General features: G+C 40.0%; 1 pseudogene across 1 annotated transcript; it reads right to left on the bottom strand.

Moving 5' to 3' along the window:
• Positions 1-1,204: 1,204 nt before the first annotated feature.
• LOC309601759 (betaine--homocysteine S-methyltransferase 1-like) lies at positions 1,205-19,166 on the bottom strand (annotated as a pseudogene). The gene is made up of 8 exons: positions 19,128-19,166; positions 14,957-15,089; positions 10,046-10,164; positions 7,842-8,033; positions 7,097-7,243; positions 5,443-5,625; positions 1,686-1,914; positions 1,205-1,405 (listed from the first exon to the last, which is right to left on the bottom strand). The product of its transcript is annotated as a betaine--homocysteine S-methyltransferase 1-like (transcript).
• Positions 19,167-19,549: the final 383 nt, after the last annotated feature.

Here is a 19,549-nt window from a genome sequence, read left to right as displayed (position 1 = left end):
TAATGTAGAATGGGTGGGAATGGGATTCTAGAGAGAAATCTGAAAGTTGTGTGGTAATTCACAAAAATTAACTATGGAAACGTGTCCTTTATGGTTTCCAAGTGTAGTGATATCCTTTGTAAGAAAACGCTTCTCAACAAATTCAGCGTACAGATGTCCTTGGGTTTTCTTAACTTAGGTGGATTAATCTATTTCCTAACAGGGTTTTTCATCTCTTCTTATAGCTAATTTTCTCTAGACTGAATCAATCAGCTTAAACAGAATCATGGAATGTTTTACTACGCTTATATACAGGAGTTATATTTTAGGAAGCTTCAGTTTTAAATGCTATTTTGAGATAACCAAGTGTTTCAAGTGAGATATCCAGAAATCAGCTGGATCATTTGAAAATTACAGTTGTTTACTGGAGATACGTTATTCTGTTTGAGCTCTCATGATTTAAGGTGTGAAGATAATACAATACTATTCCATCATATTACTTTTAATTTATTTGACTTTTCAAAATTTCAGAATAATCTCTTAACCGTTTTAGTCTCCAGAGAAGTAAATCTTGTGTACGTGGTACCCTGAGACAAAAACAGTGAGTTATTTACCTGTCATTTTTCTTTCCTAAAAGTTCTCTGAACCTTTCTCCTGCATGTAAGAAATTCCTGCAAGAGCTCATTCTCATTTTCCTTATCTTTTGATTCCATTTATAAGATGCATTTTTCTAGTTTACTTTTATTCTCTTGAAGTCAAGAAAGTGGCTACAGATAACTGTGTGTCTGAAGCATTGGCAGCTTGTGTGTCCCTGAAGTAGCCTTCAACAAATCCTGAGGAAATTCCTACATAATCCCAAACTGAAAACAGACTCAGGAGTGGAAGTCCATGGATACTGTATTTATAGATGGCTTTTTCTCTTTTCACAGGTGAGTTGAGTCAATTATTACTTTCCACGTATTTCTGTGTCTACCCAGTTGATGGCACCTAGCTAACAAGAAGCTCAGTTGTTATGAGAATCCAAAACTCCTTCTGACTGTGTCTTCTCTAAACTATTCGTCCAGAGAAAGATTTTATTATCAGTTTGACATATTAATCTGTAATCACATTATTTTTGCATTTTGTCTCTTTCATTAGATGTTAACTGATAAATCAACGGGGCACTCATCTTCACAGATTTTTCTTGTGAAGCATGAGATGGTCTGTAGATAAATCATTCTAACATTTAGACAACTGCAGTGGATTGGAACAACTGTTTCCGAAAGAGCTCTTTCAGCTGTTGTTCACTTGTTGCTTCTTTCTGTTGCATCAGCTCTCTGGTTCCTTTGGTTACCCCCCCCCCCCCCAGCCATCTGGCTTTGAGACTGAAGGACAATATGGCCTGCCTGAAGCAGGCCTCAGATTCTCCCAGTATTCTCTTCTTGCCCTAAAGAAAGAAAAGGAAATATTACAAAACTTTCATTACTTTCACATTAATTCAGACCAAATGTTCATTTTGAAGAGGGATGAGAATTTTTGTAGCTCTCCTACTGCCCCTTTGCCCCTTTTACTGCTCCCAGATCAAATTTAATTCTTCAAAATTATTAACACAGAATGTTTACGGTTATATTTAGACCTCCATATTGGTTAAGCTAGTCTGCTGCATGGACCAATGTAAGCCTTTATAAGGAGGGTGCTGGTGTGCTTTCCAGTTCAGATATACATACCTTGCTCTGACCCAGGGTTTGGTATGCATGCTCAGGTTATTGCCCCAGCTGCCATGTTTCTCAGAAGCTTCTCGCAAAAATCCTCTTTCAGGAGCCAGCTCCTCAGCTATTGCTCGGATGTGATATGGCTCAAATCCACAGCAGCCTCCAATGAAATGAATTCCTAAATCATAGGCCTTTCTTGCATATTTTTGAACATCCCATCTAGTTACAATTCTTGGCTCCAGACCTGCAAAGACATTCATATCTTAAATTTTCACCATGCTCCAGTTCACCGCATTTTTTTGTAAGAAATCACATTATTGAGACACTTGCACACTATTTGCAAAACTGGTTGTAGATGTAGATGTTTGAGCTGTCTGAGCTAGAATTAATAATGCAAACTTTCAGGAGTCTAGCTTTTAGATTCTGTTATGCTTTGCTGAGCTATGCTTGTTGTAAGCTGCTTTGGCTTTGAAAAACAGCACCTAATATCTTCTGAGACTGATCAAGCCCTAAGTCACATGCTTGCCATTCTGCCAGAGTTCTTAGCTGAAGTACTGGAGCACTTTCAATGTTATGCCCACAAGTCCAAAGAGTTCTTAATGAACAATCAATATCTGGGAAATCTGATTACAGTACTCTAATCTGTGAAAGGAGAAGGTATCATCAGCTTACCTGCAACAGGAATAAGCCTGCTTGTTATTCCTCAGGAATGCTTACTACACTTTTTTCCATGACCAGCTAATGGCAGGCAGTTGTTTCGCTGACAGCTGGGATCTGTAGCTATTTCTTAGCCCATCCCTTACTTAGTTATAAGCCCATCCATAAGCAGTTTGCTGCCTCAAGCCACTTCCTTGTGGAAAGTTCTGTGTGTAGATGACTTAGGATGGCTAAGATGCAACCTTTCTTTTGAACCCCTCTTCGTGTTGCAGGTTGTGGTAAGCAGAGCGGAGGGACGCCAGAGCTGAGAGGAAAGACGTGTGGAAGGAAAGGAACAGAAAGTGAGAAGAACAAGGAAAAGCACACCTGAAAGGGAAGGAGGCACAGGAGTTGCAGAACTGGAAAGAAAAGACCAGGGACTGGAGAAGAAACTTGAAGGAATAAAAATACAGGAATAAAGGAATAAAAATCCTCCCACTTCTTTATGCACATCTGCAGGAGATGAATCAGCTTGGTTATGAGGAGAGTGCAGCATGATGTCTGGGCACTGAACATTCCTCTAGGCAAAGAAGCCGTGGTGAGGTAGTAAGGTTCCAGCACCACAGCAGAAGTAGGATTCTTCTTCCTACATCCTGTCCCAGAAATGCCTAATATGCAAGAAGGTGATGCAAAGCAGATCTGCTCAAAGTCCAGTGAGTAGTTAAAGAGACAGAGTCAGAAAATAAAAAACAGAAGGGAAAAAAATGAAATGGTCTTAAACAGAAAATTATTGGTCTCAGAGGGAAAGACTGGACAACGGAAAAATAGATGGTCTAATATCAGAAGGAAAACCAGATTAAGCTATCTTAGAAAGCTGTTTAAATAAAAGTTTGTGTACAGTCCTGCAGATGTGAGAGAAAGCATCAGAAGCATCAATTCATGATTTCCTTGTCTCTCATATATCATTAAAAAGCTAATGCAAAATTGATACAAAACGATCAACAGTAAGAATGCAGCATCTTGCACTCAATTTATACCCGTATAAGCAACTAAACTCCAGGAGAACAGTATAGGGTGTTTCCCTGTCTTCTCCGTCACCCACCCTGTCACAATCAGTCCTTGTGTTTCAGGAGCATAAGGACAGCACCAACCTAACAGCTCTGAAGAAACATGGATAGACTCCGCCATAAGAACTGGCCACACATGGTGAAACATGGTGATTGAAAACAAGCAGTATGCTACGAAAAGAAGTTGCCACATAGATCACGTTTTGTGGGGTTTTCTTCCCCCCTCCCAAAAATGACTAACATTCTATTTTCCGTGCCTGTCAACGTACAGTATTTTTCTTGGCTTTATTCAGAATTAAATATCTCTAGCTTAACAGTTTATGTTATCATTTACAGTAAAAAGATATTGAAATTTTCATCAACTTCTGATGAGAAGATTGTAATGTGCGCCTAGATTTAGCCCCTCTGTACGTCTACTCTTGAGATAACTGGGTATGCTTTGACTGACCAGGACTTTTCTGTCTAAAACATTGTCCTTGCTTAACTGGTGACATTTGAGAGCAATTGCAGTAACACAGAAGGGAAAACACAGAAAACTGGAAAAAGTTCTAAAGATAAATAAATACTGCTGGTATCTAGATGCTGGAGTTTGCCAATACAACATAGCCAATGCTTTTCTAGAAACTGAGATCTTGTTGGCCTGTACAGAGGTTATGTACACTTCAAATACCTAAATGCCTCTTTGTGCATATTGCCTTCCACAAAAAGCAGAGTCAACTGGGTCAGTTTAACAATGATTTACCAAACTACTTCTCTGCCATCAAGTGATCAGTTGCTCCTTCTGGGTAGTGCAAACATTCACAGAACCAGGCTTCTCCAATTGACTCATGAAATTTCTGAAAACTGACATCTCATACAGTTTGCTTATAACATACAAACCAAGAACCATAACAAACCAAAGAGTGAATCCTTCAATTAACTTGATTACTTACTGCATCTGTTCTATCATTTTTGCTTGCAATCAGAGGAGTTATACGAAGGAATGAATAGGATAAATGAGTTCCTGACACTTTTAAACATCCCAGAGTATTTTCAGAACCCAGACATGTTGTTATTATCTAATGAATGCCTCAGGCTCATGCTTTATTCTTTTTCCTTCATTTACGTAGAGAGGACTTTTAAAATAAAATATCTTCCTGAAAATCACATCCATATCTTTTTTTTTTTCCTAAAAATTCAAGTTTCAGTTGTTTTAATACCTTATTTTATAGGCTGATCTTGAAAAGAAGAATGTATGATATCTGAAAATGAAGGCATTTTTCTAATCAATTTTAAAATGTTTAGGCTGCTTTTTTCCTCTTATCTTAAGAGGATGTGACCTTCTACATCCCAGGTGGGAATAAGCCCTAAATACACAAGCCTTATATACACATAAAGTGGCTGAATCTTTCGGTCTTTTGGGTAGAATTTCTGCTGAGCATGAGTGATGAATCCATCTCCAAACTGCTAATCCATTTGTAAGCAACATCAAAGAACATATTCCCTCTTCTGCTTTCTCTCTAATCTCACTTATCTTAGACAGTTACACTTGCAAGACTGAACCATTATGAGTGCAAGAATCATGCACCTATACTAATGATCCAGCTCCGCATATGCATTATACATTAAATCCCTATGCAGGTAAACATTATAGGGCTCATGGGCTAGACGTCACAACCGAGAATGCTGGGGAGCTCCAGTCCAAAGGCATTTAAAGTCTGGGTTGTTTTTAGTGTATTTGCTCTTGTTAATTTCTTTGGACTATTTTACAGCTGTCCTGAACAAGGTTCTATAGCACAAGAAAAAAAAAAACAACATTTTTTTTTAATTGATTTAGGTTGTGGCACTTTAACTGTTTTCATCATAATTTCACTTTCAGTCACATGCTGTGATACTGCTGAAATACTCTCATTATCTGGATGATCTTTAACCCAATCCATCTATGCAGAATGCCAGACAGGATAATTGAGACTGATCCTATTGTACAGGAGGATGCCTTGCAGTTTCAGCTTTGCTAAAAGCTAGGGGAAAAAAAGGAACAGACAGTAAATAAATTAAAAAAAAAAAAAAAAAAGATACCCTTGTCTTACCAAAGGGAAATTCTGGAAGGTCAATAAATCCTTGCTTCCCACAATCAGGTGTATGGAAAGCAAGTGGTTGGGACATCAGGTGAGCTTTCAGTTTAGCAGCGTGCAAGCCCTCTTTCATCAGTCTCACAGTTTCCAGGGAGGTATCTGGGTCAAAATGGCAGTTGACTCCAACAATAGAAGCACCTAGGAGGAGGAAAATAAATAAGTTCAAGTCACATCTCCCTAGGAAGTGGGAGGTGAAAGTTCTTAGCCACAGCACTCCATAAGCAGAGCAGTCCATCTGTACACCAGCACTATGAACACAAGCGTCCTGGTTTCAGCTGGGATAGAGCTAATTTCCTTCCTAGTAGCTGGCATAGTGCTGTGTTTTGGATTTAGGATGAGAATAATGTTGATAACACACTGATGTTTTAGTTGCTGCTAAGTAGTGCTTACACTAGTCAAGGACTTTTCAGCTTCCCATGCTCTGCCAGGTGCACAAGAAGCTGGGAGGGGGCACAGCCAGGACAGCTGACCCACACTGGCCAAAGGGCTATTCCGTACCGTATGACGTCATGCTCAGTATATAAGCTGGGGGAGTTGGCCGGGGGGCAGGGATCGCTGCTCGGGGACAGGCTGGGCATTGGTCAGCAGGTGGTGAGCAATTGCATTGTGCATCACTTGTTTTGTATATTCTTTTATGATGATGATGATGATGATGATGATGATGATTTTCTCTTCCTGCTGTCCTATTAAACTGTCTTTATCTCAACCCACAGGTTTTACTTTTTTTTTCAATTCTCTCCCCCATCCCACCAGGAAGGGGAGGAGGGTGAGCGAGTGACTGTGTGGTGCTTAGTTGCCGACTGAGGTTAAACCACGACAACAAGGTAGTTGGATTAGAGCCAGCCTCAACTCTCCTGAGGCTGATCATTCCATTTACATCTCAGTTGCACTCTTTACCTTCCTGATGAGGAATCACATCTCCCACCCTCATGCAGTTGCTTTTCTCATCAGTGCTCAATCAGTGAAGACTGATTATGTACAGCCACATATACAAATAGCTAACAGGTTCCTAACACAGGTTCTGCCTTTGGATTTCAACTCTTAACTCCAAAGGAAAAGAGTAGTTCAGAACAGATATAATAAAACCCCTGTATGGTCGGTCCATCATGCCCCTGATTAATTCCTTCTGCCCTTCCCTTTGTCCTGCAGAAAACACAGCATTTGATAGGCAATAAGATTAATTTTTTCATTCTCTTATTCTCTCATCCTGGATTTGAACTGTGCTCCACACATTTCTAAAAACATGAGCAGAGAATCAAAGGCGGCTTTGGATTCTGCTTATGTTTCATAATCCTGAGCCCAGAATTTGGGGCTGGGTCTGTAATCAACTTTGAATAGTTTTAGGATTTTGTTCTACTCAGTATCAGCTGCCTGTGGCTATTGCTCCCAATACCATCCTGGTTAATAAGGATTTTATAGCTGCATTTTCATACTTTTTTTTACAGGACTGCTCTAGTAAAGTACACATAGAAACTCTTCCACAGGCTCAAAACTTTCATCAAGTATAATTGGGAAGCTATCTACTTGAGATACACATCCATTTATCTCAATGATTAAGGACTTAACTTTGTTCCATACTTTTAAAGTGCAGATTAAAACAGATTCTTACCAGCCTTTACCAGTCGGACAGCACATTGTCCGGGGGGCACGCCATGCATGTCTCCTTCTGGACAATGCACATTGTAGCTGCAACTGGCTTCCTAGATTCTTTTAGGACTTCAACAGCCCAGACAGCTTCTTCAACATGTTCAAAATACTGAAAGAAATTAAAAGTGGACTACTTTCGTTTCTTGGAGATGAAACATAAACACATTAATCCAGACCCCAAATTCACCAGCAATACAATGACTTGATTCTTTTCTGATTTACACTAACAGAATTCAGTTGAGTTCACTGACCACACAGTTAAAAAAGGATTTTAAAAAGTCAGAAGGAAAACTAAATCCAAAATAAAAAGATACTCATGTTTCAGAATAAGAATGCCCATACAGGGGGTTAATCAGGGATTTATCCCTGAAGAACTATTTTCATCTAGAAAAGTCACCATGGGTTGGTTACTTACGGAGTACAGGAGGAAACAGGAACTAATCAAGATCACATTAATCTATCCTCTTTGTACTGGTACAGAATTTGACTTGACTGAGATGATAGAAATTTAGGGTTCAAGGTCCTATTCTAGGACGCTTGCAGATACTGCTGTGCATTTAGAAAACATCTGATTCTACTGGAATAAAAGTATAACAGAAAATTTTAAAGAAGGAAGCAATATATACTTGTATTCCCTAAAGTAGACTAGACATCTTAAAGTTAACACACTGTGCCAGCTGAAGGCATGTACTTTTTTACAGATTTACCTCTGCAATTAGGAAGTCAACATTCTTCTTCATAAAGCCATCTAGTTGCTTTCGAAAGGCTGCTTTAACCTCTGCTTTATCCTTGCAGCTTAAGTATGATGGTGTTTGACTGAGTCCTCCAGCCACTAAAGCATCACCTTCATTAGCCACTTCTCTTGCAATGTCACAAGCAGCTTCATTCACTTTCTGGCACTATATGAATATAGATTACATCATTTTTACCTGGTCAGAGATATGCATGTAATTTCAGAGCACAAAAAGGACAAAAGAGTCAAAAGCCATAATGACTTCTTCATATTCATTTATAATTTAAATGTATTTTTCTATAATATTGATTAGGAAGATCAGCATTTTTCAAAAAAATAACAAACATTAAGAAACAGATTTCTTGCAACTTATAAGTTATCATATTATCAAACACTAATACAAAAACATATTACCTTTAATACATCTTACACAAATAGTCTATAAAAAAGCAAATATTTGGTGTGAAGCAGAATTTTTTTTTTCCTCTTAGAAAATAAGTAAGTTAGTTACACTTAAGTGTCTGCTTCTATTCTGAGATTTTGTGGATGGAAAAAAAAAGTAGTAATTTCAATTGATTTTTCATTCTGTTTCTTAATGTATTATTTTAGTATTTTGATAATTTTCAAAATTTAAGCTATGATATGATATAGAGTCATTTAAGGCACTTTTAAAAGGATGTCATTAATTACCTGATGTTAAAGTTACCAATTTAAGAATAGCAAAGGGAAACTTATCACTATATATGATTAATTAATCACCTAGACTGAAAGACACATTCCCTGTATACCCAAACCAGGATGACTAGAACAGCTTGTGAAAGAGGTTAAGCTGGGAAAAAAAGATTTTTGGAAAAGAATCATTATTTGGGATAGATAACAAGGACTGATTAGAGCAGGTTTCTTTGTGGCCCATGGGCTACTTAGAATCTACATAGGTTTCTCTCAGCTGAAGTTTTCCATGGCTGCCTCAAAACATCCAGATGATTTTTAAGGCTATTGCTGACAGAGTGTCTTCCACTTGCACTTCTGCTCAGGTACGTGTTTGGGAACACCAGGAGCTGGAGCCATAAACCAGTTAGAGCCTGGAGGAAACTGCTTCTAGAACTGGCAGCAAATCAAGCTTGAAAGTTTTGCTGCAATGCATTCCAGTTTCCAGTTGCTTTCCCAACCCCTCTTATCATTTTTCGTTGCAGCATGGCTAGTTCCAGAGGCACTATGTTTCTGGGATATCACTTCAGACATTTCGATGTTGCATCTATTGAATGTAAAGGTACAGCATTTCAGATAAATTTGGTCATATGACATTTTAATGTCTTAACCTCTTAATTAAGCCTCAAGTGTTTCCCTAGTGTCCAGATTGCTCTAGTTTCTGACTTGGGATATCTTCACATAAATATATTCCTTCCTCTCTGCGCCCTGGAGAATCTTCTCTATTTTCCAGAGGCTGAAATAATAGACAATAGGACCAAAGGGGAAAAGATCAGAGAAAACACCCAACGACAAATCTTCTAGTCTCAAAGGAACTATCTAGAAATGTTTGTGCCAGAAGTCCCAGTGGAGATGGGGCCTGCATCTAGTGAAGGCACCCAACATCCTACAACTCCTCTGTGTAGGGGGTAAGAAAACACCAACACAGTACTTCTGTTACTGTACCAGATTACCCTTACACATGAGAAGGGGAATACTGACCACAGTGTATACCTTGGATTTTTTAGTTGATATTTTATTGAAGACATGGTCCTAAAAAAACATTCAGTTCTTATTAGCAAGTCATTATTCTCCAGGATTCTTCACCATTTTTGCAGTTGATTTGTTTCTCTGGATGCTAAAGCATTTCTTTTTTTACAATTGATTTTGCTCTCTGTGCATTTAGTCCTCCCTATACTTTGTATGAAAACTCCAGTAAACTATCTCCTCAGATGGGAAAAATAAGATGTGGGCATCCTTTTTCCTCTCTTCATCTTTGCCCCATTTTGTTATTTTTTTTTTTTCTTTCCCCTTTAACCTTGTCTTTCTTACTATTCCAAATTCTGAAATTGCACCATCTCATTCTTTGGTCCTCAAATATAACCAAAACTGTTATGACAAACTGTGAAAATACTTGATAATTCTTTCTATTAAACCTTTTGAAATGAATACACTTATTTCATATCTCCATCAAAATAGTATTTTACTCACACTTATTTCCTCAGCTACATAATTGCCCCTGTTCTCTAGTTTGTCCTCACTGGCATAAAATGTGAATGCCTGCAGAACATTGGATCCAGCTCTGAGGAATTCCCGGTGAAGCTGACAAACTGCAAAGAATTAAAAGAGACAAAGAAGAGATGTTTGGTACAGTTATTACTATTATTATCCCAAAACTAAATGTTTATTGAATTAATGTTACTGTAAAAGAAGTGATACTGTGTTTACTAGAAGAGCCATTATGAGGGAGTAGAAGCAGTACCCCAGTCTGTGTAGAATTCCTTTCTTCCCACTCTTAGAACATTAGGTAGAAAACTTCCTTCTTAGTTATTCTCTGCTAAGAATGACTGAAGATTTCTATATTTAGTTCATCAGTAGATTCAGATGCTCACGTACCCAAGAGTCGGGCCACTGAAGAACATCAAAACAACCAGCAGGTGGATCGGGCTGCTAAGATTGAAGTGGCTCAGGTGGATCTGGACTGGCAACATGAGGGTGGATTGTTTATAGCTCGGTGGGCCCATGACACCTCAGGCCATCAAGGAAGAGATGCAACAGACAAATGGGCTCGCGATCGAGGGCTGGACCTGACCATGGACGCTATTGCACAGGTTATCCATGAATGCGAAACATGCACTGCAATGTGTACCTCAAGGGGATTTGATTTTGGGTGAAAATAGCCAATGAACTGAATGGTATGATGTTAATTGCTATATAATACTGTATGTCATCACTTCTATGGTGGCTATATGCTATATCAACAGAATCACAGTAAGAATCACCCAGATTAATGAAGAATGAACTTTGATGGAACCGAGCAAAGTGCAGCGGTGATAGAACCATAACTGGCTTCAGCATGCAACAACCCAACACCACACACCATCTCTCCTGCCCTATAGGACTGTTATGAGAGATGAAGCCCAAAGTCATGGACCGAATGAACTCAACGGACATTTTAGAGGGATGGCCCATGGACTAAGGGAATGATATCTGTGTGTACATATCAAAAGACTGGAAAAGTGGTGGTGATTAATTGGAATGTATTGGAAAGGATAGGACCTGGGCATGACATAGATGGTATAGAATAAGGGGTGGATACTGTCCTGGTTTCAGCTGGGATAGAGCTAATTTCCTTCCTAGTAGCTGGCACAGTGCTGTGTTTTGGATTTAGGATGAGAATAATGTTGATAACACACTGATGTTTTAGTTGCTGCTAAGTAGGGCTTACACTAGTCAAGGACTTTTCAGCTTCCCATGCTCTGCCAGGTGCACAAGAAGCTGGGAGGGGGCACAGCCAGGACAGCTGACCCACACTGGCCAAAGGGCTATTCCGTACCATATGATGTCATGCTCAGTATATAAACTGGGGAGAGTTGGCCGGGGGGCAGGGATCGCTGCTCGGGGACTGGCTGGGCATCGGTCAGTGGGTGGTGAGCAGTTGCATCATGCATTACTTGCTTTAATAATAATATTATTATTACTACTATTTTATTTCAGTTATTAAACTGTTCTTATCTCAACCCATGAGTTTTCTCACTTCCACTCTTCCGATTCTCTCCCCCACCCCATCAGGGAGAAGGGAGGGAGCGAGCAGCTGTGTGGTTCTTAGTTGGTGGCTGGGGCTAAACCACAACAACCCACAAAACAATAATTATAATAATTTCTAGAACACTACTTATCATGTAAAACAGAGTTAAAACGCTCAACAGCTTATAGCAAATACAGGAATAATTTATTCCCTAGATATTGTATAGAGACATGAGAACACTGCAGTTTCTATGGCAGATGTTTGGAAAAGCTTTCCTGAAGTCTTGGTTCATCATACCTCATTGTCTACAGACAATCTGTGTCATTAGGGAAACATGTTAATGTGTCACGAGAATAAAATTACTGCCTTCAGCTACAACAAACACAGCATTCTATGCCAGAGAAGCTCAAACGGTAGTCTGAGTTGCTAGAGTCAATCTGCATACACAGCAGCACATCTGCTTTCAGTGAAGGAACAGTGTGGTGTCCCTTGCTTTTCTCTACTAGTACCAGTATTTCATTTCTAATTACAGCCTTGGGTAACCACACTGTGATTTAACACAGCAGTCACAAAGAACTATCCAGGAACATAGATTCTAGCAGAGCTACAATTCAAAGAGTCCCTGGAATTTGCCTGAACTATCGGGATCAAATTTCAGTTTTACAGCCTTTACACAGTCAAAACATTCCTAGTGCAGAGAGTATTCTTTTTCCTACATCATTAAAACAGGCTACTGAGCCCAACTAAAAGGACTGTCTCTGTATGTTTCTAGTGTTCTGTAGTTTGTTTTTCTATTCGCCCCCATGAAAAATCATTGATGAACACTAGTCAGGAAATGTGAAAAGGAAAAAATAATCTACAAATATTTTCACAAATGCTTTATGACATTTCCATAATAAACTAGATTTATTTACCCCCATGGTTAGTGCTCTTTAAATATGGTTCCTGCATTCCTAGAAGAATGTTTGGGATTTGTGTGAATAAGGATGGAGACATTGGTAGGCAAATGAAACATAATCTAACACGTATGAATAAGGAACTTTATATCCCAAACTATCAGGTATGTGAACAGCAGACTCTTGAATGGGTCTGCATTTGGAGGGAAAGAATAGCATTATAAGTAAAGTATCAGCCTGAATCTCATTCAATCCCAGGCAAATCATTTTTACCACTAGAATACACTTAGTATTATCAAGCCCACAGTAGTCTGCATGATGCTATCAAAAACCCAAACCACTCTAATTTACTTCTTGTGTGACTTCTAGCATGTTACTGAAGCTATGTTTTCTTCCACTATTTGAGAAATGAGGTAACAGCCACATATGAGGCTAAACAATTATTAAATTTGATGCATTTTAGGAGTCAGACATACAACACTGAGTTTTCATTTCAATCTACCATGAGTTGGACATTTCACAAAAGACACAGACTTAAGCTAACAGCAGATGGGGGCAGTAAGTGCATATGCATATTGCTCAGTACAGAGCAGTAGCTCAGATACCTGATCTGGCTCAGAAGAAATATTTAGATCTCATTTCTAAACTTGTCAGTCTGGCAAAACTTCTCCTCCCTTGTAACGGAGATAATGGCCTTCAACTCACTTTTTTTTTTTTTTCTTTCTGTTTTTTTTTTTTTTCCCTCCATCATTCCTTGCTGCAATCTCAGAACCTCCCTCATTCCTTACAAAGACAAGAAAGGCCGGTAGTTGTATGGTTTTTTACACCAGCTGGCTCAGACAGTTGGTCCTTCTGTTCTTTACACCTGCTTTCAAAATAACATGACCCTTGAGCATGCAGGAGCAAAGAGCAATAACAGAGGGGAGGCAGCACACTGCACTGAAAGAAATGAACACATTTCCAGTTAAGGGTGTATTTATAAATAGCCTACAAAGGGCTTATAAAAGTGTTATGTTACAGACATGAGCAATATGTTCTAGCAAATCAGTAGGGGGCTAACCTATGACTACTGATCACTTGTTTAAAACAAATCTGTGTGCCAATTTAGCCTATTTAAGCCATCTGCAACTGCCTCTATGTAAGGTAATGTCTTGCATTCCCCATGGACCGAGACCTACACTTCCTGAGAAGGCATGTGGAGAGGGTCAAAGACTTTTGTGGTACAAAAGAAATAAGCAAAGGGGAAACAAAGAGCATGGTATAAGCGCTACGATTTGTAAGATGGAATGCGCAGGGGCAGAAAAAGGTACAGGTGGAGAGAAAGAGAGAGGTGATAGGATGTATTTTTGGGAGATGAGGTTCAACAAATTAGGTCATCACCCTTTAAACCTTTGCTGGAGCACTGCATTATCTAAGGCTGTCCATGACCCTAAGTTAGGCATGCTACACAAAGTAACACTTGAAGGCTGAGAAGGATTAGGGGAAAAAATAGGTAAGGTGTACAAAGCAATGTAATAGAGAGGGCTAAGATCTCTATTTCTCCTTCTCCTCTTCTTCCTTCTTCCCCCTTTATAGAGGAAAAAGACTAATTTGGAAGGACATACACTTAAGACAGAACAAAGAAAATTTTTTTCCCAGGACATTCTGAATTAGCTTGTGGGATTAACTGCACATGATATTACTAGGGCAAATGCTTTATTGTAATGAAGCATACATAAATAGATAATAGCACCTGCTTTTGCACTATTTATGCTAAACACTATAATCTTTATGCTGTAAGGCATAGAATGATTGCTCATTTTGCCCCCCTCCACTGTAGACAGTCACTCCATTAAATGGGATAGGGAGAAGTTGAGTTAACACCCTTGGCACAGCAACTGATGCAATTTTATTGCAATTCTTAGGTTCTTATGAGGTTTATCAATCCTCATTTCACAGTGGAGCCAGATACATTAAATACTCCTCTTCCATTCCATTGTTTATTAAAAGCTGCCGTTTTCCTGAAGGAATTAATAAACAAACTGTATTCATTTATAATGGTCAGAACACAACAAAACAGATAGTTAACTGCAGAATTTTTTGTCACAAGATGTTGTGAAGGATAAACTTGATATCAGCTCAAGGACAGACTGGACATGTCCATGAGAGAGAAATCACTGAATGTTATTAAATACAAAGATACCATATCTGTGTCAAAAAGTCCCTGGGTTACAAATTACTGAAGACTGGGAAAGCATTCTGGAGAGGTATCACTGTATGTTTGCACTACTCATATTCTTTCCCAACCAACTGCTTTTGACCAGTGTTAGAGCAAGAATAAGGGGTACGATGATTAGGGGGTCTATAGATTCTTAGACTATTCTTAACAGTGTGTAATTCTACATTGTCAAGCAACCCACTACAGGTTCCTATATATTTATTATTTATCCAACCATGTTTACCTTCACTATAGAATCACCATTTCCCAGTAAAACTGACCTGCTTCTGGGTGTTCTACCGTTGCTTCGGGAGTCCAAGGCCTAGCTTTTACATACCCCCTCTTTTCAAGAGCAAAGACGAATCCTCCATCTCCAATCACAAATTCTCCAGCATCTAAACGCTCTAGAATACCCTGCAGAAAGCAGGAAGAAAGGTTAATAATTACAGTTCTTCAGTTTTGTGGGCTTCCTTTGTTGACATTTCCTGTATTTGCAAAGCAGATATAATTATTTGTGGGCTACCAGAAACATCTTTGCCATAATAATAAGAAGTAATCCATTTCCTTCTTGAAATTCTCTTTAAAGAATAGTAGGTGATCTGTTTTACAACATAAGGCGTTAATATATGCATATATATTACATAAGACTTTTAATTATTCAGTTTATTGTATTCCAGAGATATAGTCCCCAGAACTAGAAGTCAATGGTCTAATTCCATTCCTATGAAAGTAAAACACAGTCTCAAATTCTCCTGTAAAATATATGTGAAACTTTTTAAAATGAAACACTAGTATCACTGACCTCTTCATTAGCTCATTTGCTCTTTAGCTACAAATGCCATCATGACAGAGCCTCAGCACAAGTAGCTTGTGACACAAGATGGCACAACAAGCATCAAAAAAAGTAAGCATGTAACATTTTCCTAGCAAATAAGACACATCTCAGAATGCTGGCCTCCATTTTCTGACAGACTTTTCACTGGCCTGGGTTTCCTTACCTAGACTTACAAAATGAAAGAAAATCCTGCTTCTTTTGCACAGCCCAGAAATGTTTTAAGATGCCAAATTACAAACCTTACAGCACCCTGTGATTAACCTTGCTTCTGCCTTGAACTCTACACTAACACAAGGAAAGTGGTAATTATTTTTTTTTGTAAAATGAAAAACATGAATACAAAATATATTGATTGCACCTAATACATATTATTTTTTGTATTCCTTTCATTGCTTCATTGGATTGTTCAAATTTTCAAAAAAGTACCTTGCTGTTATACTAAATAGTACTAAATTCTGCCAGTAGATTACAAACATAATTCTATTTGACTTTAAAAAGTGGATTAATGCAGACCCATTACATTAACAAAGGTAGTGGGTACAGAAAAAGATTTTAAAAAATCAAAGGTAAGACTGAAATTGCTGTCCATAGTTATCTTTTCCTGATGGCCTACTAGCGTTTCAGTAGATGAAATTTGAGGGAGTAGGGGAAAAAAAAGCACCTTGCGGACATAGAGTTGAGTGTGTTTTTTTGTGTTGAGAGGAAGGGTTTTTTAACAATTAGCCTCCAACCTTTAGTAGATTATCTTTCTTGATAATTTCTCCTTCATTAATTCAATTATCTCACACCATACATCCAGGAAAGAAAAACACTTATAACATCTCAGCACTGCCCTTTAGGCAGCATGAGAGTATGCCTTTCCAACAAGAAGGTGCACTGTGCCAACTATGCCAGTTCCAGTACCAAGCATAGCAGTGTAAGGCTACTTGGAGGCCACAAAGCCTGGCTGAGAGGGTCGGCGTTTTTGGCCCAGGCACTGACATAGCAGCAAGGTGATGGGGCTTCTCTGCACAGTGTTGCTGTGCAGATATATGAGCTAGGCCAAGTGTTGGCTTGCAGATGTCTGCATCACATTCCATTGCACATTCTGGACTTTCCAAAATATTGACGTAATTAACTTTACAACGTTAAGAAAAAGTGCAAGCTTTTATCTTTATTTCAGCAGGACCAGGGCAAAACTCAATCTACAATACTCAGTCTCCAAAACTCAGTAATTTTCAATAAGTCTACAAGTCGTGCCTGTCTATTAGGGCAATTCTGTTGTAAGTGTAAATGTCAGGAGGCTTTGTAAAGATTGTGTTTGCAATTAACTAATTTGCAGTTGTAACAGAATGCCTCAAATGGGGCCAGAGAAAGGCACCCAAGGGATCACTGGTTGAGTCCCTGCTTCCTCTGCCTGCCAAGGAATCTTTTACAGACAGAGCCTGCTTCAGAAGTTTAATATGCAGAGAACAGGAGTGCAGAGGGGAAAACAAAAAAAAAAAATCTTAAATGTATAAGCAACCTCAGTTGTTGCTTGTTAACTGAAGATTACATTACAATAGATACATGTTGACACAATATATAGATATATTTAAATGCACTACAATCAACAGGTTTTTTTTTTCAAGTCCCTTCTAGGATTTAACAGCAGTTTCCCTTCACAGTTCTAGCTTTTTTAAACTGCACTTTAAAATAATCTTCACTTTTGACACACAGAAGCAACATAAGCCATGACTGAATAGATTGTGGTATCTTAATATATAATATATTGTGATATATTAAACCTAGCATCAGGGCATCTAATAGCAGGTGACATAACTATAAAGCACAAAGTGCTTAAACTTACTTTGTCAGTTCAGATTGGCTCAAAATGGAAATAACTTTTTTGCAGACTTTATTATAGGTCTGATATCATCTCTTCACACCATTTTTACTTTATCTATACTGGATAAAATACCATTGGTTCAAACAGCATATAGCTAGCATGAGTTCAGCATCAACATTGTTTTGTTCTGCCCCAGAGAACTACAACTGTGTGCTCATGCCCAATCCAGATCAAAATTGTACTGTCAAGTGATCCAGTAGTACACAGATCTGGTATTAAATAACAAGAAATAGTATCTGTAAAAAGCTAACCAGGGCTTTTTTGAGCCATCTTTTCACTGCTTCACTTTTGCTACCATGAACAAAGTTGCACCACAGTCCATACATCTATCCACGGAAGGAGTGCAAATGACTGTATGAAGATATTCCCCCAACCAACTTTAAGAATGTAACCGAACCATATAAGTGAAAAGCCTGCTTGGTCTACCTATATCCTATCTTTCCATCGGTGGAGAGAAAAAAAGCATCTCAAAATAACTATTCAGATCTTAAGTGAGCCCTCAAGAAAGGCTTATCTCTGTCCATTGCCTGTAGGAGAACCTAGGGCAATTGCCTTCTGCTAGGTGTCTGAAGTTAGGTGGCATGTGCCAAAAAATAAGCAGCAGAACAAATACCTCCTCACCTCCTTCCTTTATAACTGAGCTACCTGAAAGGCATAGAGTTCATAGACTTCTTCCCATATCCTTCTGTTCTCTTACTCTAGACTTATATGCTACATATAAAACCAAATAAAAACAGTTCTGAGTAAGAAGTGTCCAGTGTCCTACTAATAATACTGTCCTTCCAAACAGAAGGTAGAATACATGATTCCACTGACCCTCCCAAGCAGCACTGCAGGGTAGCAGTACTGGTATATGTCAGAGAGTCTGATTTAGATATTGCTCAAATGTTTATCTTGATGGCCAGAATGGCTGATGCCTGAATAACCTTTTATACTGGCTTATTTCTTTAGCTAAATGAGAGTGCGAAGGGCATGCATATATTGGAGACTGCGCTCCTATTACAAACACTGGTGGTATTCAGTCATATAAATAAAGGGAAGAGCAATTTGGGGCTTTTAGAGTTGTCAGGACGCTGGAGACAGGAATCCCATCCAATGAAGGTTTATGCTTACAATATTTACAATTTTAATGTGTTGTGAGCACTGCTTAGTTTGCATATCAAATAATATTAAGCAAAATGGTTTTGAACTTTGGTGGCTTCAATCTATGTGTTGAGAGAAATCAAGATTCTGTGAGCTGTTACAGCATTAAGTTGAATCTAATCTATCTATCTCATAACAGTGTCCAAATGTCTTTAATGGTTTGATGCTGAATAGGTATAGTTATTATTACGTCTTTACTTTAGCTTTTCACAATATGCCCTTACCCGCAGAAATACCGAGTACCTTACTTGGAGGTTAAGTGCGGTTTGCGGGTTGTGCCAGTTTTGCAGCAGCTCCCCAGGAAAGCCTCCGGGCAGGACCCCGAGGGGGCGGGAGAGGCGGCCGGGTACAGCGGAGCCCCAGCCCGACCCAGAGTCGAGCTCTGCCCTGTGCCGCTGGGAAGCTCCCGCCGCTCCCCGCCTGCGCGCCTCGCAGCACCGGCGCGAGGCTGCCTCTGCCCTACCGCGTGGTCCCGCTAGGGCAGCGCCCGCACCGCGGCAGGGGCACCCCTCCCAGCGCCCGCCGCTGCCCCCACGCCGGACAGGGGAACGGGCCCGCCGAGAGCAGGGGACCGGGGCCGAGCAGGGGAGGGAGGTGGGGGAATTATCCTTTTGCCCTGTTTCGTGGTCTTCCTGATCGGCAGCATTTTCCTCGCCAAAGGACGCTGGCTACCTGAGACTACCCAGACGACTCGGCACGAAGCAGAAGATAACCCGAGCGCTCAGCCCGCACTTTTATAACGCGGGGAGGAGGCGGGCCGCGGTGAGCAGCGCTGCGAGCGACACCCCCGGCCGGCCCGGCCCCTGCCTCCGCGGGGCGCCCTGGCACGGCCCGGGACTGACCCGCCCCCTCCCGCCACCGCCCCCGCCTGGCTCGGGGACGAGCACTGGGGGTGGGGATCGGGAGGCGCCCGGTAGCTCCTCCGGGCTGCCCCCTCGGCCAAGGGGCTGGCCAGCGCTCTCCATCCCTGCTGCGGGCGGGCTGCGCGCGGGATGAGCGCGGTGCTGCGGAGAGCCCTGCGACGGCTGC

This window comes from Platalea leucorodia (assembly GCF_965183815.1).
Source record: "Platalea leucorodia genome assembly, chromosome: W".
Lineage (NCBI taxonomy): Eukaryota > Metazoa > Chordata > Aves > Pelecaniformes > Threskiornithidae > Platalea > Platalea leucorodia.
Note: the sequence above shows the minus strand (reverse complement) of the source record. Positions and strands in the feature narration are given on the sequence as shown.